This window comes from Anomalospiza imberbis, chromosome Z (genome assembly GCF_031753505.1).
Source record: "Anomalospiza imberbis isolate Cuckoo-Finch-1a 21T00152 chromosome Z, ASM3175350v1, whole genome shotgun sequence".
NCBI lineage: Eukaryota > Metazoa > Chordata > Aves > Passeriformes > Viduidae > Anomalospiza > Anomalospiza imberbis.
The window spans coordinates 67560258-67570274 of record NC_089721.1 but is presented as its reverse complement, the minus strand read 5'-3'; positions in this window follow the sequence as shown (position 1 = coordinate 67570274).

Below are 10017 nucleotides of genomic sequence, written 5' to 3'. Positions count from 1 at the left end.
TTGTGATTTTTGATTGTGTGCACCCATCCCAGGACAGTTGTACCTGTAAACCTGTTGTATAACGAAACTAAAAATACACAGGTAGCAGAGATACAAGATCACTTGGAGTAAATGCTGTTTACACAAAAGCTGTGAATGCAGTGTTTGGTCACACAGTCAGCAGTTGAAAGAGGTAGCTGAACTTTTCGGTCTTCCAGCCCATCACCCTGCCAGTTCCGGATTTGGGGATCTGGGCACAATTCTGCCGTGTTCAGGCTGTTCTGCATGATTGTTATGGGGTTCTGTGACACTGCTTTAAAAACCTAGTCTGAAGCTTTTATCTCTCTACTTACTACAATTTAGAGTTGAACTTCCTGCCCTGTACATTCTCCAGTACTCTTTGTTCACTTCTTAGCTTTAGAGGGATATTTTGAATACTGCTGTGTGAAAGCAAAATGAGTCAATGCAAGAAGATAATGTAGAATTAAAAATGTTTGCAAACAAAATTCTGGAACATGCAGTTCTGAAGGATGGACTTCTAGCTATAGTGCTTGCTGTGGATGCTTGGTGACGTGTCTGAGTAAGCGGAAACTCGTTTTCACTACTAGGAGTGTGTTACTTGTCTCACACCTAACATTAAAAAGAAAAGAAAGGGCCATTCCCTCAGTCTCTCCTTCAGCCGGTATCAGCAGTCTTAAATTTTTTCACTTTGCTTCTACTGGAATATATGAGTTTGGAATATGTTTTCAAAAGATCTGAGGATGAAGACATTAATCTTTCACTGCCCGGAGCTGGTGTCTCAGTTGATTAAAATATTTAAGTCATGTATCTTAGCTAAGATAGAATTACTCTCCCAGTAGATACATCAGCAGGCTTGACTTCATTCCTCACATTAGAAGTAGTTTTAGATAAGTTGAAGTAGTTTTCGGGACTTAATTTTTTCTCTACAGCAAGGTATAAAGAGAGAACAATCTGCTTACACAATGTTGCTTTCTGTTTACCAGACCTTGGTGGCATTTGAGTGAACTGGTGTAGCTGAGTGATACTGTTTACCTTAACTGTTAGAACTCTTCATTTTTAAAACTAGTACATGTTCTCACACTGTTTTGAACTGCATAAATGACACACAGTTGTGCATGAAAATTTGTCAAATGATTGCCATCACTGTTATTCACTGAATAATAAGATCACATAAATTTAAATTTGTGGATAATACATTTATAATTTTTGGTGCTTTTGCTTCCATTTGTCACAGGAAAAGTGATCAATAACCTCTTATCTTATAAATGCCTCATGTAATGGAGGAACTCTGTTCTCTTTGAAGTGATTAATCTCTGAAGTGTTACTAACTTTCAGTTTGGAAAAAAAGTGCAGAGATCTAATAAGAAGAGCTTCAACCACAAGTCATAAGGGAAAAAGCCAGGGATGGCTTACACTGAATCAATTTTTGGATGCTTATTTTTTAATATTTGTTCACCCACCACACTCTAAAATTTTCATGATCTCTGTCAATATACTGGGGATATTTGTTGCTGTAGAGGGTATCTGCAGCTGGAAGAGAGTGGCTCTGCACTCTGTATACTCATGTTGGTACCATTTACCCTTTCTTGCTAGAACTTTCCCTGCACTGCTTGCAATGCTAATGTCAGAGAAGCTCTAGTCACTATGCACATCTTTGCTCATCTTTTCTAAACTGCCTGCATATTTCAAGGCATCCCCTGGGATGGAGGGCAAGCAGCTCCTCAGTAGGGCTGGAGTTTGTACTCCTCTTGCTGGCTGTTAAGATACCCCAGTGCTTTGTTCTCTATTCTGTTCATGCATAATAACACTGGAAACATGCCAAGCACTTCATCTTTATCCTCATCTCCCAAGAAGACCACTGGTTACATTTCTTGGATATTTATTTAACCCACATTTTCTGGTCTGGTCTTACACACCCAACTTGGGGTGCTAAGTCTTGTCTTTGCATCATGCCAGAACCAAAAGAGGATGAAAGATAAAGACAGCTTTGTAAAAGCTGTGAAATTACTGTTATATTTGTGTAATTGCTATGTCAAGAATGGCCTTCTCCAAGGAACTGGAATTGGGTTGAAGTGAGGTTATGGAGGAGGGTGAAAGAGGCAGGCAGACACCACTCAGCCCTATCTTGGGGTTGTGGTGTGGGTGGTGGGGCATCCAGGGGATGCTCAGGTTGGGATGAGGAGGGATCTGGTGAAGACAAGCATTAGCAGTTCTTCCTGTGCAGGTTCCAACAGGGGTACAGCCACACCTTCTCTGAAGAAATGATTTCCATCTAGACCTGGGCTCATTTCCCAGCCAGATAGCTCCCACTAATGTTCCTTCAGTCCCTACACCAGGAGACACAAAGCTCTAGGTAGGAAGTGATCTTGTTAACAAACCCCACACATTTTGTTCCCTAGCAGAGGCTGAAGAGTTTATGTCCTAGAGGCAAATTGCAATGATTTGATCACTCCTGTGCCTTCACGAATATTGAACATCTACAGAAATAGACTTTACAAAGCGGCATTTTCCCCCACAGAATTCTACTTTCCACATGTTTCCAGGAGCTCCATTAAATTTGAAACTAACAAAAAATATATCCTTGCACTCTTGTGCCATTTATTTATATCACCTGTTAGGTTTAATCTTCAGGAATTACCTGGAAAGATGAATGGGTGATCATGGTTTAATTTATTATGCCCTTTAAAATTTAGGCTGTTCTGAATTTGGTAGTATTTTACTAGATTCTTACTTTTTAATCCTTATGTATAACCTCCCACCTGCTGGAGCATGGAACATCTTGTCCTTGTTCCATTCCAACTCCTGTCTGTAGGCAGGATGTGACCAGAAGGGACAGGATGGATAGGGTTGGGGTCCCAGCCACCTGCTGTCCTTGTGAGCCACCCTGTTTCCCTACTGCTGCCATTAGCCCAGCTGCCCTGCAGAGCTCACAGCAACAGCATCAGCCTCTCCTTGTGGGTCATTTCCTCAGGCTACCAGGAATATTGGCCCAAACAGTGTTCATTGTTTGTTATTCCTCCCTCAGTCCACATGAGCTTTTTTTGTGCTTGCAACCATGCTTTGCTCATCCTGCACTGCTCTACAGCTTCACATTGCACCCAAATTTGTCATATAAATTGCATGTACATTATATACACTACATACAGGTCCAGGTCTGCATGGTTTTAACTGATTGTCGGTGAATTGTTTATAGCAGTGGGATTCCAGTGCTAGGCCTGTGCTGCCTTTCTTATCACCTCTTATGCCTGTACTCCTCTACAACATATCCTTGTTTCCACTTCTCAAGGCCACTGATACTGTATCAGTCGTGTTTCTCTATGCTGTATCTTTACATTAAAGCCATAAGCATAACATCCTACACAGAATGGCAGCTTATTACTACTAGCTGTAAAAAATGTGATTGTAACATCCAAGGATAAAAAAGTTAAACAAATTAGCAATTTACACCTGGCTAGATAGAGAAACTGCTGTCACAAACAAATTGAAGAAGTCAGGACTTCAGGCAGGTCAGGAAAAGATTGGCCAGACCAGGTGTGGCAAACCTCAGCCCTGAGGTGCTGCACACTCAGTGCAAAGCCTGTGGCCTGTTACTGGCAGTGGCAGTGGCATCCTGCAGGATGACAAGGCTATGTTCCCATCCCAATGCCCTACACACAGTCCTTTGCTCTTCCAGCTGTGTACATGCAGGCAAAGGGAACAAAGGGGAAATCCAAGTGTGGCTGTGGCCAGCAGCTTCACAGAGACACCGGCATCAGGACTCCAGTCCACCTTGGCCTCAGTCCTGCACACACCAATGTCCACAGAAATTTTCAGAAAAGAATACAGCTGTAACAGATCAAGAATCATGCAATCTAGAATGTTTGTTACCCATCAAGAAATAAGGAAAACACTTGTCACTTGCATTTACTTTAAAATATTGGTCTAAAGTGTGGTTTCATTGTAGTGCTTCCAGTCTTTGAGAAGAACGGACTTACTGATCTTTCTGTCCTCACTCAGCTAGTCTGAAATACCTCCTAATTTTACACTGCTCTCTTAAGATTCAAATCTGTTGCATCTCCTTCAGTTTTATAATTTCAATTGACAAGCACAACTAATTTGTTATTTAGTTTCTTTATTGCTTTCTCTGTACTGTTCTTAAAATGTTCAAGCTTTGTTTTAATCGGAATGAGCAGCTAATAATAATCTTATACTGTTAAAATTGGTATTTTTTTTTTTATTATTTCACTTAAATGCAATAGTACAGGCTACATTTCTCTGTCTTGACCAGTGCAGAATTTTGTTTTAATTCACAAGGGGCTGGTCAGAATCACAGTATTGAATCTCATCTTATAGCAAATGTTTATTAAAAACCCCTACATATATACTACAATTTACTGCTAGCAATATATAACAATGTAATGCCATTCTAATGTTACAACAAGATGAAAGGGCCTGGTTGTTGTAAACTGTGATGGCTGCTATCAATGTACTGGAGGCTACCTGATCAAAGGCTTGATTGACATTCCTATGACATTTAAGCTGTACTTTCCATAAGGTTTTAAGCATAACCATAGAATCACAGAATCATAAAATAGTTTTGTTCAGATGGGATCTTTAAAGGTCATCTAGTCCAACCCCTGCACTGAGCAGGGGCATCTTCAACTAGACCAGTTTGCTTATAAATCACAGCCTGAATAAACAAAACTTTTTAAATCACAGTGTTTTTATTTGCTTCTTTGTAAATGTTCTGCTACTTGTTTCTGAAAACATACCTGTGGGATCAGCATATGCTTTAGAGGAATTGGAGGAAGGTGAGTAAAAATGAAAATTGACACAGTTGCTGGAGTTCTGGTTTGCAAACTGGAATATTAGAAAGTCATATCTCAGAGGACAACTCAAAGTTAAGACTGTAAAGCAGCATATTACCTTGAGCTGAAATAAAGATTTTACTATCCAATAAGTAAGCAAATTTTATTCAGTAAAGAACTCTGCTGTTGTTTCCAGGGGAAACCAAATTTGTTTCAAAAGAGCATTTATTCCAGCTGCTCCATTTCTTTGTTTTTCCCGTCTAGTAGCCGATCTACTCACAGGTAGGAAAAGTCACATTAAACGAGTATTTAGTGTCATCTAGCGGTAACAGTTGTTTCAGCAACTTTGACAGCTGTTCAACAATGATGATGTAGTCTTCTAGGAAATTCCATCTGATTTTGGTCTTATGCTTTTTTCTAATTAATAAAGGAGAGAGATTGTGGAAAATAAAAATCTGTATTTCTTTAGACTGATGGTTCACTCTAAAATCAGAGTGAGATTTTTTTTTCCTCCTGCAAATTCTTTCCTCTTTCTTCTAAAAATAAGATAGTACTGACTTAATGATTTTGATGGAGGACTTTGTTGACACAGTTGCAAGACTGAATTATAATATCAAAAGTGCCTGAGAAGGTAAGTTTTAGCTTTCCTGCCCCACCACCATAGAAAGAGAGATAATTTTAATAACGTTCTTCAAAAAGAGTGGTCAGAGTGCAAAGTGCTGTCTTCATGACATTTTTTAGTTTGGTGGGGATTTTCTTTTTACCTCCCCACACCCCTCAGGTACTCCTGATGCTACAGGATAGACAGTGTTGCTGATTAATTATATAGCCATGAAAGTGACTGTATGGGAATTTGCATAATTGACATAATATGACCCAAAGTAAAACCTGACAGGCAAAAGTCAACAACAGCAAGTAAAACCTGCACCCTCAGTTAAACAGGTGGGTAGAAATAGCCATTCCCTTCTGTGCAAGAGGAGCATCCTGGGGAAAAAGAACTGGTAATTCTAGAGTAACTAAGTTAGTGTATTACTTCTCTAAAAGCATTGTGGTCTAAATAAGACAGATTTGTACAAATTAGTTCAATGACAGATTAATTTTTGCAGTGGTAGGCTGCAGAACCAGATGACAGTTCAGGCAAAAACAAGAATGGAAGACACACCAAAAGAAAAAGGCTAGTTTGTCTGACAACTATTTTCCAAACTGCATACATACTAATGGATATCCTTAACTAAGCACCCTTCCTGGCTTGCAGGTCACGGGAAGTGAGAGTAAACTGTTCAGAGATGAGCCAGAAGGTTTGGTATGTTACAAAAGAGAAATCAGACTTTGGCTGCAGACAGAGCTCTGCAGAGGCTTAGAGAGCAGATATGCCCACAGAAGGAGGCCCTGCTCCACCACTTTCCACACCTCACGGTGGCACCTGTGAGTCATCCAGAGTCCTCAGCTGCTAGCCAGGACTTGGATCCAAATCTCTTGAGGTATCATGAAATTACACCTTTGACTCTTTTTGTATGATTTTTCCCTGGACCTTAATGAAAGGTTTCTTCTGGACTATTTTTATAGTTTTAAAGAACTGTTCTCATGTCTGTCTAATCTTCCAGAAGAAACAATCAGAGTCACTTGAATATGGAAAGGTTGTTTAGCAGACATGGTATGTTACTGTGAGAAATTTTCTTCCTTTCATCAACTATTGTCAGAAGATAAAACAAGTTCCCTGGCAGAATCAATTTGTCAGGTAGAATTTAGACTATGTGTGCTGAAAAATTACTTGACCCTTGACATGAGAAAGAGAAGAATTCTTAAAAGGAAAAAAAAAAAATCTCAAGTGCTTCATCCAATAGTATTCCCTTAAATGGCAGAGTCAGATACAAATGGCACAGTGAAGTTAACTACTTATTTCTCAGTGGGTGCAAAAAAACCCCAAAGCAAATGGTTAAGCAACTATGCAACGTGATCTATACAATGATGTTGACATTTATTAAATAATTACTGGAATTCTGTCTGGGACTCTTCATTAAAACAGGGCTATTTAATCCTTAGGTGTCAAAGTGCTTGATAAAAAGCCAGTGAATTTGTTTGTTGAACTGAGACTTAAACATATTGTGTCTTTCCCAAAAACTCAGAAATAAAGCTGCTATTAAAATCCTCATCCATTTGAAGGAGCTGTTTTTCTGTGCTGCTTTATTGTTTGTTTGTGTTTGTGTGTTTGTGTTCCTGAGTAGTTTTAGCTTTGATTTCTTGTCAGACATGCTACAACTCAGAGCAGAGTAATTTTTGCTTTTATTCCCTTGCTTTATTGTTGTAGAGGGCAAAAATATATAAGGCAAGGAATCAATCATTATCAATCATTATGTTGACTGCGTATCTTCCTTCAGATATGTTGGTGAAGAGGTGTTGTGGGAACATTTCTTTCTCCGTGTTTTTAAACTTTTCATGTGCTTTGACTTAATGTTAAAAAACATGGGCTTTTAAAATAGATGAAAAATAGATCTCTGCTATCAACTAAGTTTCTCTTTCATGTACTAATCTATTAGTACGGCAAGAAAAACCAGCAGTATTTCTGCAACCTTTACTACCTAGCATCCCTGGGCTAGGAGATAGATAGGCAGGATAAATTTGAGAATGCATGTCCCATTTCTGTGTTATCGCTGCCCAGCGCCCAGCATCAAACCATTGTGTCTCAGCTGAGGTTTTCATCTTACTCAGTAATTCCACTCCCGGAAGGACAGAGATACACAAAGAACATGCTTACTTGTAAGGAGGGGACTTTAGACCCTGAAGTAATTTGTTTGCCAGGAACCCACAGTGCTCAAGTGGGTGATGATGCGAAAGAGGCCATTCGGTTGGCAGTATCTGTAAGATGCAGAACATTGTAGAACATTGTGCCATCTGAGGATTACAGCCTAGAGGGTCTTGTCGTATGTCACTCCGATTGGATGCAGTGGCAGTAGCTATTTCTTGCACCTCTGAAAATCAGACTGGGAATCTGCAGATCTGCAGCAGTAGGAACAATTTGGAAGGTGTGTTTTATTCTTTGCATATCATGTGCTGGAATGACAATCATATGGATGAACTTTCCACTTTTAAGTGGTGACATAATTGGTAAATAACCATAAATGGAAGTGTAAGGCTTCCACAGTGTCTATGAAATAAGTTCCTGCTAAATCAGGCCTTGACAACACAGCGCTTACTTGGCAGTACAAACAGCTTGTTAAACAAAACATATCTATCTCTGTCACACAGTCTAACAAGACTGTGATGACTACACACTTAATTTTACATAAAGTAAGATTACCTAAGCTATTTTCAGTTAGAAAGAGAATACCACTCACTTGAGAATGGGCAAAACTATTTGAATAAACTTTCTGCATCCTTTGGACTTTTTGGAGAATGTTCCTTTTATAAGAGTTGCTTTCTTTGTTAGGTTAATGATTGATGATTGTCCTGGTTCCTTCTCTCAATCCTTTTCTTCCTTCTTGTTTCTCCTGATTAGATGGATAGTAACAGGCAATTTTGTAAGTCAGACCTGACTTACACAACATTGTAAGTTGCTGGCATAGCAGTAAATCAGTTATCAGTCATGAGAAATATGTTTTCAGGGAATTTTTCCTGTTTGGGCTTTGTAAATCAATTTGCATGTAAGTTTGTGTGAAAATGTTCCTTAAAACAATCACCCTGTTTCACAGTAATTACAGACTTGCAGCTGTAGTGAAATACAGCCTTTCTAGGGATTAAATAAAACTTCCAGAAAAGAACTTGATGGATATCCACAAATTCATAAATACTAATTCTCAATAAAACTCTGCATCAAGGGAACTAATTTTCCTATAAAAATATAAAATACATTTTCTCTGCCTTTTCTAACATAATAGTAATGCTCATATGGAAAAGCTTTAATTTGTGAACTGAAAAACAAGACAGATAAAGTCAGTCAAAATATCCACCAATTTTTCAATTTTATTTTCTCTTTTAATTTCTTTTGACTCCTAGGTAATTTACATTTTGAAACAAAATCATTGCAAGTTTAAGAAAAAAGTAGAAAATGCCCCATTTGGAAGCACTGGGTTTAAAAGTGGTTTTGTTATTATTACATAATAATACAAATAAAAATATATAATTTTATTTAAAGAAATAAAACAATATATTAATTTAATTGCAATTTTTGGAGTGGTTTAAATAAATAGACATTGTATTTTTAGAACTTTTTTGTTTCAGTAGCTCAAGTTAACAACTTACAGTAAGTGCATGCTATTCCTTATATGATAACGGCACTATAAGAGGAACTGGAGTATCCAGCTCAGTGGAAGATGAGAATTTGAACCTCAAAACATGGCACCATGGGGAAAGGCTGAATTAATTTTGAGTAGCCACATTTCTATTTGGAACACATATTGCATGAAACAACTGTAAAAATGTGTTTCCATCTAAAACTCAGATATTATACTAGTGATGAATTGTGAACTTAAAAGGCAAAACTTGCTTAGTTCAATTCCTCTGCAATATTTGCAAGCTGATGCAAAATATTTTTCCTTAACAGAAAGGAAGTGTCATGTCCATGGCAATTTCCTGTACGGTGGCATCAAATCAGAATTGGGCTGGGCTTCCATAATCTACCTTCAAGAAAATCCATTAGTATTTTCTGCCATCTTGCAGAGGGGACACTTCAAGTCACCAGGTCAACTGAATTAGAAGTAATTGTGTGGCTATAAAGGTCTTCTGTTGCAATGGGACAAACTTCTTTGCTTCAAGTCCACACAGGCAACAACCCAATTCCCAGTTCAGTGCATGAAAAAACTGGACCTAAAGGGACAAAGGCACTAGTACAATGCTGGTAAAAAAAAAGATGGGCAAACACAAAAATACAACTTTTAAGTAATTAACACTGCCATGTTGTCACAAGACAAATGAGTTATGGTAAACATTTTAAGGCTCAGGAATTAAAAAGCTTTAAGAATCAAATATGAACCCAAGTAGGGGGTGAAAATGTTCCTGAACTAGATTGCATATGTCAAACCAAGATTTTAAAACTGGTGTTCAGAAAGCTAATTGTTTTAGTTTGAAACTGAACAAATTTAACTGTCACTCCATTAAGCCTGTTTTTATTTTAACAGCCTTTAAAAAACTCACTCACAACACAGTTTGGTAATAGTAAGAATACATTTAGCTGTTGTTTCCCAAGAAGACATTCCAGACTTTTGATATCACCCCAAATTGATAATTATTCATT